Raw genomic sequence first — 17,260 nt, 5'->3', positions numbered from 1 at the left:
ACCCAGCACCCAACAAACCCCAAACCCGATCCCCCCCTTTCCCCTTTCCTAACCTGCGCGAGCAGCAAGTTTTGTGGCCAGCTGCCGGATAGCTCCGGCCACCCAAAGGCCGCAGCTCCACCATATAAACCTAGAGAACTTCAAGACGTTTCCAAAAAGCCAAAAACCAGCCAAAACGGAGTCCTAACGAAGGAGAACGAACCGCTGCAAGTCCGCCTATCCTGGACTCGCGCGCAGACCTGAGCAGCGCCGGGGTTTTCGATCGTGCCGCTTTCTCCGACCATCAATCACTTTGAAATTAATTCCTAGACTTATTAAACACGTAGGGGTTTCTAACACAACAAACCTCACATCAAACCGTGGCCGGAGTGAAGAGAACGAACTCTTTTTCTCGGAACTCTAAACCTGTGCAATCTGTGCACCAGATCTTGAATGCCACGGCTACAGCCCATTCCAGCCCCATATCCCGACCATGACTGGCTTCCTAGGACCTTAGCCCACCACTGACTCGAGCCCTAGCCTCTGGACCGAACCATGCAAGGCACAAAAACGAGTTATGATCATGAATTCACCAAAACATGCAACAATTCATTCATACTTGCAATAAATTCGAACCATGGCTAATAAAGTCTGAAACAAAAAATCTCATTCATGCATAATAGCTTATATGGTGTTAAAGAAAGGAGTTAAACATGCCTTTTCAATTTATAGACGAAGGTTGATGCGTTTACGTGGCTCCGGGACGACTAACGGACCAAAAACCTTTAAAGAATGAAGCTTGAATAATTGGCTATGGGGTTTTTTTCCCAGAATGAAGATGGAGGCGTGAAGGATGGTGGAAGAAGAGGGAGTTGTCGGCTAAAAGAATTTGTGGTAGGGTAGGTTTAGGTTTTCTTTTTAAAATTTTGATAATTAGAATTAAAATAGGATATTAATAATTTAGAAATAAAATCATATCTAACTAAATATTTAAAATCCTTACTAAATAATAATAATCTGATAACACAACCAAAAATCCCGAAATATAAAATTAGGAAATTTTTAAATATTAATAAAAGTCATTAAAATGACTTATTTTGGCTAAAAATAAATCCTTAAATAAATATATAATTAAATACTAAAATTTTCTTGACAAAATATCTAAAAATAATATTTTTAAGGCTCATAAACTCATAAAATATTTTTGGCTAAATATTTTGGTATCTCGTCCGTCCACGGTCCCGTCTACGCGATCAAAACAATTAATTTCCATAAATCACGAAAATCACTAATTTTGGGTTAAATGCTAAAATAACTTAAATCATGCATATAATCACATAATAACACATAAATTCATTTAACCCTTATTTTAAAATTAATTTATCCTAATTATGCATGCGGATTTACGTTTTAGAAATTCTAGGTGTACCATCGAGAATATCTTTACAAGATATTGGCATAGACCTTTGATAAGCATACTTTATCGATATTTGTGTACCATGCATCTATTGAAGGATTAAAATAGTCACTATTTGCATCGTACTTCTTTTGATTATTATTATCCTTTCTCGACTTTCCCGACTGTAACTCATAATCATCTATATCCGCCTCTTTTAGTCACATCGTGTTTAAATGCTAAATACATCTTTATATGTAAATCGGCGTGATAATGATATCTTCTACGATACTTATACATATAATCAGCTGATAATACACAAAATATTTTTACTTCACTTTAACTTGGAGCTTTTACAGGAGGAATCGATTACATTAAAGCCTCAAAGGCTGCTACCGCTTTATCTATCTCCCTCTCCACTGCATTCTTCCATGAGAGCATGAAAAACGTAAGCTCTCTGGTAGGAGAACGAACGTAGCCAATGTCCTCCGACTGAATGTGCTCCAGGTGTAGTAACCCATATCCAGAATTATTGATTAATGAGTAATTAATCATGTGATCATGTTTTGAATTATTACCACATGATTAAGGAAATTTTTTTTGGATTAACGAACTTCAGAAATAGATTCAGAATGATCGGAAAAGGCCCGAAGGGTGACCAGGAACGGAAGAAACGTTCTTGAACAAAAGAAACGTTCTGGCAATGATGTCATCCATGACGTCAAAAATATTACGTCATTGCTTACGCAATTGATGGGACATCGGAAGCAACGATGGGGATCGGAAGCAATGTTCGTCAGGCAGAACGGACGCAACGAACCCGAACGGACGCAACGTTCCGTGTCTATAAATAGAGGGTCCAAGAATTCATTTCTTGCACCTCTCTCCTCTCTTCTCTCTTCTCTCTCGATTCCTTAGCCTTCTAACACAAATCTAGGGAAATCCAGGCATCCTATTGGGATTCCGGAAGTGGCATAGCGATCCAGGCATCGTAGCGAAGCTGTGGCCTAGTTTTGAGGCAATTGTCATCAGTGGGCTGACGACGGACGCAGGTATAGCTATGGTCTCCTTAAATTATTTAGTAGTATGCAATAGATTAGTTAAGGCTTTTAGAGCTTAATTAATGATGCATGGGTAATTGCATTGTAGAGTTGATGATAGGCTTGGAACCTAGAGTGGGACTGCTAGGACTGCCTGTAATAAGGTACGTAAGTACTGACAGAGATAACCAGCGGGTTTTGCATGCTTATATGTTGCATTTGTATGTCATATTATTATGCGGCATGTGCATATCATATTGTGCATGTCCATCTTTTGAGATGAGCCATGTAGGGCCGCTCAGCCCTGTTCGGACGGTTGATGTCGAGCGCCCCGCTACCGACGTGTTATCCGGCACTGACATCTGTAAGACACAGTCTACGTTTGATAGGAATGAGCAGTGTACACAGAGTTTGTTCCCTGGGTTGTACCACTCATTCCCTAGGAGCCATTATTGAGCAGTTGTATACAGTTATCCCAGATATGGATACCTTGTCATTTGCATGCATCATATTTGTATGTTTTACCCATGCTTTCGTATTGAGCTTAGAGCTCACGGCCAGTATTTTCTGTGTATCTGGATACCCCATTCAACGGGGCAGGTGTAGGCGCAGGATCGAGCACCAGGAGCTTGGAGTAGCCAGTGACCAGTGAAGACAACAGGATTAGCTGTAGGTTTTGTCCTTTAGGCTTATTTATTCGATTGGGTTGTATAATTGAATTTGTTTAACCGGTTGTATTCTACCAGTCTGCTTTTATTTAAGCCTTCCGCAGCGATTTATTTTAATGCATGCTTAATTATGCTCTTAACTCTGATTAGGTAGTGGATCCGGGTTGGGTCGCTACATTTATTGGTATCAGAGCATGCATGTAAGAAACTTGGGATATAGTATTAAGACTTTGGATTATCCTTATAGGATTGATGAGACCTTGGAAGAGGTGATGATGCGGCGATTGGATTGCCCGAAGACTATCATCATCTGCAGGATTTCTGAAGATTATGGGATTCCAGCAAGTGCAGACAGGAGCGATAGATCGTGTTCGAGTTTTCAAGACTTCTACTCATATAGGTCCTAGCTTTGGATCGAGTACCGGATGCCAGAGGCAGTGGAAGAGGATTGGTGGGGACTTAATTGATGCTTGCATCTGTACAGTCATTACCATGATGACACTACTCTGAAGATTCTTCAGTCGTAGTTGGAGAGATTTTTAGATAAACCTTCACCAGGGAATGCCTCGAGTGCCTAAGGCATGACAGGTTTCGAGCGTAAGGTCATTAAACTCATGCATAACATAGTTTTGCCGGTATGCTTGTATCGATGCGTTCGGTAGGCAAATGGGAAACTTCATGTTCAAAAGCATGATTTGAATATATGAAGAATGCTGACGGTATATCGTGAGCAGAAGAGGTCGATTGACATGCACTGACGCAGAGCATAGCTGGTTAGCTATCACGTGCAATTTCTCCGGAGTTCTTCGTAGGAGGACATGAAGAGAGACTTGGACGGGAGTATGCTTGTATCGATGCGTGTGTCTTTTAGAAGCTTCATTCTCAAGGAACGAAGACTTGTACGATGATTTTAAATACTGTATTGATGTAATTTGTAAACAGTATTTCAATTATAATGAATCATCATACTTTGGTTGTATCATTTCAAGTTCGGTTGTACATTTATGTGAGACCTCAATTCTAAACAACTAATTTTGGATTAGACAACAATCAAGCAAACAAGATCCAAGACTAAAAGCAAGAATTTTTTTTTTTTTTTTTTACCGGGGGGTGCGCCCGGGCGGCTAAAAACTGCAGCCCAAGCGGCCCCTGCTGCAGAACTAGGGAACAACAGAAAAACAAGGAGGCTCGACTCCAAAACTTCCAAAACAAAATCATGCATTACAACGCAACTCAAAACGTTAATACACATGCATACTCCAATACACAGTAGTTCTAAAGTTATACAATCTCGAACTAATAGAACATGCTTCCGTCTAGCTTATTCAATTCAAAACAAGTTCGAATACGATCTAAGTTCGGTTACAAACTCGACTTCTAAAACAACAAGGCCTCACTCTATCAACTCTTCCACCTAGTCACGAAATCTCTGACTCGGTCCTGCCCCACCTGTCGCCAAGTACACATACAAACAAAGACAACAGCCGGATAATCCGATGAGAATAATATTCCCAGTAAAAGAGACTATCATGCAATATCATAAAAACATCTCGAACGAAATGTATCATCTTACAGATATTCAAATAACAACCATGCAATTCCACAAGCATGTTTAAAACTCAATTCATATGCATAAATGCAATGCATGTCTTTAAAATCTGGGATTATCAAGTCGGATAATCAAAAGAGTTGCTGCTTTTGCTTTTGGGATCCTGAGGACGAGATCATGTAAACAACTCGCCGACTCTCCCGATCGAGGTGGTGCTACATATCTCCATCCTCTAGACTTTGGTGCGACTATAAGGAGTATGCTAGAACTAGGTGAAACGGCTACACCCAGGCCACTCACAATATAATCCCCAAAACGTCTATCATAAAAGGGCCGTCCTGCCCGCTGCTCAAATCATTGATTCTTGGCTCAAGATGAATGCAATGCAAACATAACTCAATCAACTAGATTCAAGTAAAAGCAAATAACATGCAAGTATGTGATTCTTCGGAACACTCGAATCAAGTCGGATTCGAGTCACACGTTCCATTCCAATCTAAGTCATCTTATACCTCTTTTCAACAACGTCGATGCTCCAAACCTGGAAACAACAACGATTCCTCAAACAAGATTCAATTAAACTTTTTCAATCGATAATAAGAAACGGATACTATACCGGCTACAATCTTCAAAGCTACATAAAGTTGAAATCTTGCAACTCCACTAGCTTCAATCAATCTATCAAAATAAGCCATCAAGATCAATATTGGCATTCAATCTCTCAATCAAACATAACTCAATCAAAACTACGAAACGATATCCAAACTTCAAACTGACGGCATAACGGCTATAATCTGATCAATCCGGAAATGCAGACAGCCTAATATCAATCCAATAGACTCAAATCAACCAACAATCCCTCAAAACAAACCAATTCTAACAAATCATAAAACTCAACTTTCAAAAATCCCTTCAAAAATTCATAACAATTCCGAACGTCGCTCTATTTCAAAACCGACAGATAATAAACGATAAGAACTCTGCCAAGATCAACATACTCGAATCTCGAACGATTCTAACAACATCCAAAAACTAGAAAGAACCTGATCGTAGAAAAACTTACGATAAAACGGAGCTCTTGCTACAGTGATCGCTAATCTGCCTTCAGAAATAATTTCTAACGGACGGATCGAGCTCGAACTGAAATCCCAAAGCTTGGAAAGCTTTGGAGGCGTCTTCAATGGAGGGGAATCGTGCAAGGAAGAAGGAGGTGAAATGAAGACTAGTCAAAGGGCTAAGATAATATATAAAAGTCCATATTTGCATTTTAGTCCCTGAAAAATCCGAAATTTGCAAAAAGGACCCTGATCAAAATCAAGTCGGTTCTTGAACTCTGGAATCTCCGATTATCTCAAATAAAGTCAATTAAGATAAAATCTGGGCGTTACAATTTCATTGTATTTTGAATACTCTAATTGTATTACATGGAATTGTAATAAAGAGAATTGTACATAACTTGAAGCAATGATACATGTTTTAATTATCCAGCAATTCATGGATGATTGGATGATTGTGCGAAAGGTTGTCTTGGTTTTAGTTGATTAGTGTTCAATTATTACAGCTCATGGGATTTGAGTGGGCCGACTGTGACTGTTTGACTTGTGGTTAGTCTAGGCGTTTTCCTAGGATTGACCTAGTTAGTCAGTGGACTAAGATAGTGCCAGCAATGAGTGGACTCATCTAGAGGCATTAAGATTATTGTTCGGTTTAGAACATTATTCTTTGTTCTAGGTTGTTTCCTTAGAACATTAGGTTGTCTGACTTTCGTTAGGTTGAGACTTGTGATGATGGGTTTTCATCGGGATACCAGGTCCAGTATATGCCGATAGTTGTGAGGCTATGACCATGACTAGACATGATGGAGCGCGACCCTATGCCAGTGTTACTCTGGGAGTCTTTGTACTTTAGAGGTTACCTGGGAGCCTTCGTGCTTCAGGATTGGCGGTGGGAAGGCTACTCAGTCTGGGGATTTGGTAGCAGTCACAGCAGGGTATGACCTTGGATTAGATATCAGGTTTGATATCGATGGTTCGATATAGTCTGGTGTGCCAGAGGTCTAGTTTGAGTGTTCTGCTATGGGAACCAGTCTGGGAGGTATTTCCTTGATGAGTGTGTACTCTAAGCAGATAAGTTTTAACCTTTGAGTTACTGCTAGACGTGTGAATCTAGTAGGAAGACGGATTTCTACCAGCGATGACTAGAGGTTTTCATCAGAGTTGTGGTTAAGACTTCAACTCGAATACGAGGACTACTCCATGATGATTGGCTTCATCTGTGATGGATTATATCAGATGTTGAGGATTGTACATGACTATTTATGATGAGAGGAAAGCGTGGCCTATGATCGTGAAGCCTTGGTGGTTGTCCAGGTGGGTTATCATGGTAAGCTACCTTAGTCTTGAATTGTTGCACAATCTTAACGAGAGATATAATCAAGAGTGTGTCCGAAGATTGTAAGAATCTTGGAGATTCGTTAGTTATGATTCTGAATTTGATGAATCGTGATATTCATCCTGGATGAACGAAGAAAGCATAGTTAGTGCAATGTTTGCGCTAAGTACTGTCTGATATTTTCAGAGATTGAGCGTAGGATTTTCCATGTGATGGAAATGGTCTTAGTTTATCTTGATGTTTGCCTTGGGTGAGCAAGACAACGATTGGTAGTGCTAAGGTGGCACGGGATTTGTGCTAATGACTACTAGTGGTTATTGGCTAACTCTGTCGGAGTTAGGTTGATTAAGTTCAGTGTACGAGGCAGCTTTCAGTAGTGAGGCACGAGATTGTATCGATAGGCTACTAATAGCTACTGTATGGATTATCAATTATGGGTGTGTTGAAACCAGAGCGAACTGAGTATTCCAAGTGTTTGGAAATAGTTCTTCATGGCAGCTGAGTCATGGTTATTGATTGAGCCACATAGGTTTAGATGATCAGTGGTTGTCTGATCGGATGAGTGTGAGCCGAAGTAGTTCGACGAGATAGATAGGGTAAATCCAATCAGTGATGATTTGGATTGAGCAATCAAGAAATACTTGGGATAGTATTTTGTCGCTTAGTGCTTAGGAGATGAGTACTGGGTATAGTCTCAGAGCATTCGACAATTTGGATGATTTAGAGTATCTAGGTTTGCCAGAGACGAATATACCGGAAGATTTCAATTGACTTGTATGGTCAAGTTAGGTGTTAACTTGACAGGAGAAACAAGCAAGTAAATTGGTAGTTCCCAGGACAGTGTTCTTGTGATGATGTCTTAGTATACCGTTGTGTTTGAGATCCAACGAGAATTGTGTACTCGTATGAACATCAATGGATGATCGTGAGATGTGACATTAGCTGGGATCTAGTTCTCGAGATCCAGCAGGTGGTGTCACTAATCTTTCAGCGAGTGATGTGCGATATCTCTGAAGTGACTGAGATAGTCAAGGATCGACTTAGTAGCCAACGAGATTTGCCTTTGGGATCAAAGATTTCGCAAGATCGTGACGGATCGAATTTGTTCTTTCGAGTCAGTGAGTCACATCCATGCAGACGGTTTGTCAAAGATATTGCATTTTAGCAATGAACGACAATCAGAGACATTTTGTGTGACAAGTTACTTCGAGCATAAGTGTTTTCCCGAAGTGACTAAGGAATAGATGAATTAGTCTTTTCAGCGCTAAGGCTGATGCCTTCAGGAAAAGGAGCGATTTGAATATTGAGAATTCATTGGGATTTAGTTTTCAGAATCTTTATGTTCAACCATGGTAGTTTGGGATTGCGACGATTGTATCACCAGAGACTCCGAGTTGAGTTATACCAGGCGCATGTAACTGACGAGTGTCGAGACAGAACAGGAAGCATTTCCATATGTTTGTGTACTGTGGAATGTCCCAGTCGAGCAGATTGGTAGGAGCTTGCCTTAGTCTTGATGTGTGCACAGTGATTGCAAGTATGTATAACAATCAGGAGGATGTCTATCGATTGAATTCGTGGGTGAATAACCTATGGCCGAGATGATGTAGATCATCAGAGGTGTGATAACTTCTATTGCAATGTATGCGTGACTTCGCAGGCCGATGGTTAGAAGATGACTTAGTGTCATTATCGGTGAGCGATGATAGTTTTCATCAGGGCATAGTGTTGAGTTATACTAAAAAACATGAACTGTGATTGGTACTAGACTGGATGGTCTGAGTTCCCAGTAATTTCTTGGGAAGCTCGTTCGCTTCGGTGGAGGATGGGATGGATGACTAGTTTGGAATCATGTTAAGCAGTTATGTTGGAATATAGCTTTGGGTCAACAAGATTCTCTTGAGAAGAAATTCGGGAATTGTTGTGTCAGCACAGTGTTGGGATTGGTGTTTCCTGACTAAGAGGTGTTGAGCACGGAGAACTTTTGGAACCATTAGATGGTTAGGTTCAATTAGTGATTCGACGGATGCAGTAAACCATTCGGATTTTGACTTGTTCTTCATCAGTCTAAGACTTTTCCTTAGGACGATGATCTCGATCAAGTGGGTGTTGGTATCTTTTGTGATCAGAGAGATCGTGGTCAGTATGGAAGACGTATCAGTGTTGTGATACGTTAGTGCCAAGGAAGTTTGAATGTCAACCAACAGCGCAGTAATCTTCAGTTGCGAGGATGCTAATGCGGTTCAGCATTAGTGGAGCTTGCAGAGAATTCGACGAGAGTCTGAGTGTCGGAGGATATTTTGACCATACACTCGAGCAAGGGTTTCTAGTACGTTCTCGAGGTTTTACCCTAGATTTTGAGGACAAAATCTTCTAAGGAGGGGGGGGGGGGGGGAAGAATGTAGTAACCCATATCCAGAATTAATGATTAATGAGTAATTAATCATGTGATCATGTTTTGAATTATTACCACATGATTAAGGAAATTTATGTTGGATTAACGGACTTCAGAAATGGATTCAGAATGATCGAAAAAGGCCCGAAGGGTGACCAGGAACGGAAGCAACGTTCTTGAACGGAAGCAACTTTCTAGCAGTGATGTCATCCATGGCGTCAAAAATATTACGTCATTGCTTACGCAATTGATGGGACATCGGAAGCAAAGATGGGGATCGGAAGCAACGTTCGTCAGGCAGAATTCATTTCTTGCACCTCTCTCCTCTCTTCTCTGTTGATTCCTTAGCCTTCTAACAAAGATCTAGGGAAATCTAGGCATCCTATTGGGATTCCGGAAGTGGCATAGCGATCCAGGCGTCGTAGCAAAGCTGTGGCCTAGTTTTGAGGCAATTGTCATCAGTGGGCTGACGACGGACGCAGGTATAACTATGGTCTCCTTAAATTATTTAGGAGTATGAAATAGCTTAGTTAAGGCTTTTAGAGCTTAATTAATGATGCATGTGTAATTTCATTGTAGAATTGATGATAGGCTTGGAACCTAGAGTGGGACTTCTAGGACTGCCTGTAATAAGGTACGTATGTACTGACTGAGATAGCCAGCGGGTTTTGCATGCTTATATGTTGCATTTGTGTGTCATATTATTATGTGACATGTGCATATCATATTGTGTCTGTCCATCTTTTGAGATGAGCCATGTAGGGCCGCTCAGCCCTGTTTGGACGGTTGATGTCGAGCGCCCCGCTACCGACGGGTTAGCCGACACTGACATCTGTAAGACACGGTCTACGTCTGATAGGAATGAGCAGTGTACACAGGGTTTGCTCCCCGGGTTGTGCCACTCATTTCCTAGGCGCCATTACTGAGCAGTTGTATACAGTTATCCCAGATATGGATACCCTGTCATTTGCATGCATCATATTTGTATGTTTTACCCGTGATTTTGTATTGAGCTTAGAGCTCAGGTCCAGTCTTTTTTGTGTATCTGGATACCCCATTCGACGGGGCAGGTGTAGGCACAGGTGTATCTGGATACCCCATAAGGAATAGATGAATTAGTCTTTTCAGCGCTAAGGCTGATGCCTTCAGGAAAAGGAGCGATTTGAATATTGAGAATTCATTGGGATTTAGTTTTCAGAATCTTTATGTTCAACCATGGTATTTTGGGATTGCGACTATCACCAGAGACTCCGAGTTGAGTTATACCAGGCGCATGTAACTGACGAGTGTTGAGACAGAACAGGAAGCATTTCCATATGTTTGTGTACTGTGGAATGTCCCAGTCGAGCAGATTGGTAGGAGCTTGCCTTAGTCTTGATGTGTGCACAGTGATTGCAAGTATGTATAACAATCAGAAGGATGTCTATCGATTGAATTCGTGGGGTGAATAACCTATGGCCGAGATGATGTAGATCATCAAAGGTGTAGTGACCCTTACCCGGATCACCTACTAAACAGAACTTATGCATGCAATTAACTTAATTAAACAGATATCAGAATAAAACTGTGGAATCCAAAAACATTATACAATCCCAAGTAAAGGAATCTGTAATTATCCAATAATATACAACCAAATCGAATAGCTGTATAAACCCAAACAACAGTAATAAAACCTAGACGAAGCTCCAGCTGGCCAACCACTGACTAGCCCCTCCTGGATCCACCCTCCTCGTCCAATCGCAAACCTGCCCCATGGAATAGGGTGTCCAGAGAAATACAGAGTACGAGACGTGAGCATAAAACGCTCAGTGCGAGAGTATGAGTATACATGCATGCAAAGTGAACTCCCTATAGACTCGAGGTCAAGGATCAGATAACAGAGACAGACCGGGCCCTGGTATGTAGCACGCTGTGCCATCGCTTCAGGAGGTGGCTCCCATACCGAGATAACCGTGGAAACGCCGGACCCAAATCGATGGAAGTCCATCCACTAACAGGATAGGGTACAACCCTACTAACAGACATCTCGAAGGAGATACAGCAAGATGCAAATGAATGCAGCATAATATCATGGCATATAAATCATGCGGTCACATAATACATGCATACTCAGTCAGGATATCTCGAACAGTACTTTCGTACCTCAATACAGTGCAAGCTCTACCAACTCTAGGTCCACGCCTATAGTCTGCTCTACATTGCCAAATGATACTACTATCATTAAAGTGCTTTAAAAGCCTTAACTAAGCTATTGCATACTCCTAAATATTTATAGGAAGCAAAAGCTATACCTTCGTCCGTCGTTAGCCCTTTGATGTCGATGCCTCCAGAACTTGGGCACAACTCCGCTACGACTACCAAACGCCTCTCCGACCTCCGGACCAAGCCTAAGAAGACTAGAACAGCTCCAAAAGGACTAGAAAGGAAAGGAAAACTCGGAATTGGCAAATGAAAGTGAAGTCTCGGCCGTCTATTTATAGACAACGATCGGAACTTCCGATCCTTGATCGGAACGTCCGAACCTCGATCGGAACGTCCGATCCTGTCATCGGAGCTTCCGAAGATCCTGATCTGCCACGTGTCAAAATATCACTTGATGACTCCGGATAGGGGTGATCGGAGCCTCCGGTCCTGATCGGAGCTTCCGATCCAACCACACGTCATGCCTGACGTAATAACATCGGTGCCTCCGATCGCTCATCGGAGCTTCCGATCCTGTTCGGAGCTTCCGATCGTGCCTTCGGAGCTTCCGATCCGTCCGATGCCTAATTCAATTAATTAGCATTAATCCTTTAATTACTTAATTAGGGCACAAGCTACTACATTCTCCCCCACTTAAGATATTTCGTCCTCGAGATCAGATCTTAAGTACCGAATGCAAATACAGAAATCAGAAACATTCTTTATTCAAATCAAACGTTTACAGAGTTTGAAACTGAATACAACTTAAATAATGAAATCAAAACAACTCAGGATGGTCTTTACGCATCCTGTCCTCAAGCTCCCAAGTAGCTTCCTCAGTGCCTCGGCGCTGCCACTGAACTAAAACCAAAGGAATGACTTTGTTCCGTAAAACCTTATCCTTATAATCAAGGATGCGAAGAGGTTTCTCAACATAAGTCAAATCTTTGTCTACCTGAACCTCAGATCGCTGCAGAATATGAGATTCATCCGCCACATACCGTCGCAACAGAGATACGTGGAACACGTCATGAATACTGGATAGATGCGGTGGCAAAGCTAGTCGATAAGCCAAATCGCCAATACTCTCCAAGATCTCAAACGGACCGATAAATCTGGGAGACAACTTGCCCTTAAGGCCAAATCTGAGAATCTTGCGGAAAGGTGACACTCTCAGAAACACTTTCTCCCCGACCTCGAACTGCAAAGGCCTACGCTTGATATTAGCATAGATGGCCTGACGATCCTGTGCAGTCTTAATCCGTTTCTTGATCTGATCAACAATGTCTATCGCCTGCTGGATAAACTCCGGTCCTTCAGCCTGTCTCTCCCCCACTTCTTCCCAGAAGAGTGGAGTACGACAACGTCGCCCATACAACGACTCAAAAGGTGCCATCCCAATACTAGTGTGATAGCTGTTGTTGTAAGCGAACTCGATCAACGGCAAATGATCCTGCCAGGCTGAACCAAAATCCATGACGCACGCTCTAAGCATATCCTCTAACGTACGGATAGTGCGCTCTGACTGACCATCAGTCTCCGGATGATAGGCTGTACTCAAACTGAGAGTAGTACCCATCGCACGCTGAACACTCCCCCAGAATCTAGAAGTAAACCTGGGGTCCCGATCGCTGACAATGCTCACAGGCACTCCATGAAGTCGAACGATCTCCTGAATGTACAACCGAGCCATGCAATCCACAGAGTACTCTCGGCTATAGGCAATGAAATGCGCTGACTTGGTGAGTCGGTCCACCACAACCCAGATAGCATCACAGTTCCTTGGGGATACCGGCAAATGGGTCACAAAGTCCATAGTGATAAACTCCCATTTCCATTCAGGAATAGGCAGACTGTGAAGCAATCCTCCAGGTCGTCGGTGCTCTTCCTTGACCTGTTGACACACCAAACATCTCGAAACAAACTGATAAACACTGCGTTTCATTCCCTTCCACCAGAAACGAGTACGTAGATCCTTGTACATCTTGTTGCTCCCAGGATGAATACTCAACTTAGTGCGATGTGCTTGAGACAAAATCTCCTCTCGCAACTCTTCATCCTGTGGAATCACAAGCCTACCAGACAAACACAGAAAGCCATCTGACTGATAATGAAATCCAGACGAGCTACCCTCGTTAGCTAGACGAGCTAAACGCTCGGTCTTCGAATCAGACATCTGAGCATCTCGGATCCGCGAGTACAAGGCTGGCTCAGATAATATCGCAAACATCTGGATACTCTGCATACCTTTATTATGCTTGAAGGTATAACCTGAGGTACAACAGTCACTGATCGCACTAGACATCGAACAAGTCTGAAGTGCGGATAGTCGCACCTTGTGACTCAAAGCATCAGCGGTGAGATTAGCAGCTCCTGGATGGTACTTAATCTCGCAATCATAGTCCTTAAGCAAGTCCATCCAACGTCTCTGTCTCATGTTCAATTCTGCCTGAGTGAACAAATACTTGAGACTCTTATGGTCGGTGAAGATCTCAAATTTCTCTCCATAAAGATAATGACGCCAGATCTTCAAAGCGAACACAATGGCTGCTAACTCCAAATCATGGACTGGGTAATTGTCCTCGTGAAGCTTCAGCTGTCTAGAAGCGTATGCGATCACATGCCCATTCTGAGTCAGGACACAACCTAACCCCTGAAGAGAAGCATCCGTGTAAACTACATACCCTCCAGATCTTGATGGTAATGCCAACACCGGCGCAGAAGTCAACCGCCGTCGAAGCTCACGAAAATTCTCCTCACACTCGGAGGACCACTCGAAATCCACACCCTTGCGGGTAAGCTGCGTCAACGGTCGAGCTAACTGAGAGAAGTTCAGAATGAAGCGACGATAATACCCTGCTAGACCCAGAAAACTACGGATCTTAGCAACCGTCGTCGGACGCGACCAATTAAGTACCGCTTCAATCTTGCTTGGATCAACAGAAATCCCCTCCCTGGATATGATATGGCCAAGAAAGACCACTCTATCCATCCAGAACTCACACTTGCTTAGCTTGGCGTACAACTGCTCATCTCGAAGAGTCTGTAGTACCAACCGCAAGTGAGAAACATGCTCTTCCGTATTACGCGAATAAACCAGGATGTCGTCAATGAAGACCATGACAAACTTGTCCAAATACTCCCTGAAGACACGGTTCATCAGATCCATGAATATAGCCGGCGCATTAGTCAAACCAAATGGCATCACTAGGAACTCGTAATGCCCATAGCGAGTACGGAATGCAGTCTTGGCTACGTCCTGATCACGGACTCTCAACTGATGATACCCAGATCTCAAGTCAATCTTGGAGTAAATTGATGTGCCCTGCAGCTGGTCAAAAAACTCATCAACACGAGGCAACGGATACTTGTTCTTCACAGTCACTCGATTCAGCTGCCGATAGTCAATGCACAGCCGCATCGACCCATCCTTCTTCTTCACGAAGAGAACAGGAGCTCCCCAAGGAGATACACTAGGACGAATGTACCCCTTGTCCAAAAGATCCTGTAGCTGATTCTTCAACTCACGCATCTCTGACGGAGCCAGACGATACGGTGCTCTAGAAATAGGCGAAGTACCCGGCATCAACTCTATGCCAAACTCGACTTCCCTAGCAGGAGGAAAACCCGGAATCTCATCAGGAAACACATCTGGAAATTCATCCACAACAGGAATGCTCTCTATCCCAATACTCTCAGCGGACAAATCAACTGCATAGATAAGGTAGCCTTCCCCGCCAGACTCTAGAGCTCGATAGGCTCGCAAAGCTGATACCAAAGGCATCGGGGGTCGCGCTCCCTCACCATAGAAAAACCAACTCTCACTCCCTTCCGGATGAAAGCGTACTAATCTCTGATAGCAGTCCACTGAAGCTCGATAGGTAGTCAGCACATCTATTCCCAGAATGCAATCAAATTCGTCCATCGCCAGGACCATGAGATTCGCCAACAGAACGTTCCCTTCGAACTCTAAAGGGCAACCCATCACTAGACGCTTAGCCAAAGCAGATTGGCCCGTCGGAGTAGAAACAGACATCACTACGTCTAGTGCAATGCATGGTAACTTATGCCTCTTAACAAAACGTGCAGAAATGAAGGAATGAGATGCACCAGTGTCAATAAGTACAAGAGCAGGTATACCATAAAGCATAAATGTACCTGCGATGACTTTCTCATTCTCCTTCACAGCCTGATCATGTCTCAGGGCAAACACCTGGCCAGAAGCTCGTGGCCTCATATGAGAACTCCTAGCAGACTGTCCCTGCGACCTCTGCTGAACGGTAGCCTGAGAACCCAATCCCGTACCAGAACCAGAACCACCTCCCCCAGACAGTGGACAATCCCTCCGGATATGACCAGTCTCTCCACAACGGAAACAAGCTCCAGAAGCTCTACGACACTTGTCGGATGGATGGTTCTTCCCACAGTGATCACACTTGTCCTTCTTACCGAAACGGACAACACCTCCAGAACCAGAGGAAGAAGAAGATCCAGACTTCTTGAAAGTTTGGGCACGGGGACCCAAAGAACTAGCAGGCCTCGATTGAGGGAAAGACCTGTTCCGCCGAATGCTATCCTCCGCCTGGTGACAACGGCTCACCAAACCCTCGTAGGACATGTCGTCGCCAACCGCCACACGATCATGGATCTCAGGGTTAAGGCCCTGAAGGAACAGATTATACTTCATCTCTGAGCTATCAGCAATCTCGGGGCAATAGGATAGCAGATCAAAGAACCTCTGCTGATACTCATCGATAGACATGGTTCCCTGTCGCAGACTCAGTAGCTCGCCTGCCTTTGACTGACGGAGTGCAGGAGGAAAATACCGCTTTTGGAAAGCTGTGCGAAACTCGGCCCAGGTGGCCACTCCTCTCGCCGCAACAAAAGGTGCAGAAGTAAACCTCCACCACCTGCGCGCACGCTCATCCAGAAGATAGCCAAGGGTCTCCACCTTCTGCTCATCGGTGCATTGGAAAGTCTGAAAAGTCGTCTCCATGCGGTCTAACCAGTTCTCCGCATCCTCCGGAGACTCACCTCCAACTAAGGGCTTAGGACCCATAGCTAAGAATCGACGCACAGTGAAACGCTCGTCGTCATGGTGACGATGATGCCGTTCTCGACGAGGCTCCCGGTCGGCATCACCCCAACGCCCACCAACACTGCCATGAGAACTCTGGTCGTCACGATTTGACATCTACAAAAATACCTCAAGATGAGACTAAATCCCAAGAAATATTTTGCATGCTCTGATACCATAAATGTAGTGACCCTTACCCGGATCACCTACTAAACAGAACTTATGCATGCAATTAACTTAATTAAACAGATATCAGAATAAAACTGCGGAATCCAAAAACATTATACAATCCCAAGTAAAGGAATCTGTAATTATCCAATAATATACAACCAAATCGAATAGCTGTATAAACCCAAACAACAGTAATAAAACCTAGACGAAGCTCCAGCTGGCCAACCACTGACTAGCCCCTCCTGGATCCACCCTCCTCTTCCAATCGCAAACCTGCCCCATGGAATAGGGTGTCCAGAGAAATACAGAGTACGAGACGTGAGCATAAAACGCTCAGTGCGAGAGTATGAGTATACATGCATGCAAAGTGAACTCCCTATAGACTCGAGGTCAAGGATCAGATAACAGAGACA

The sequence above is a fragment of the Henckelia pumila genome, chromosome 4 (genome assembly GCF_033568475.1).
Source record: "Henckelia pumila isolate YLH828 chromosome 4, ASM3356847v2, whole genome shotgun sequence".
Taxonomy (NCBI): domain Eukaryota; kingdom Viridiplantae; phylum Streptophyta; class Magnoliopsida; order Lamiales; family Gesneriaceae; genus Henckelia; species Henckelia pumila.
Note: the sequence above shows the minus strand (reverse complement) of the source record.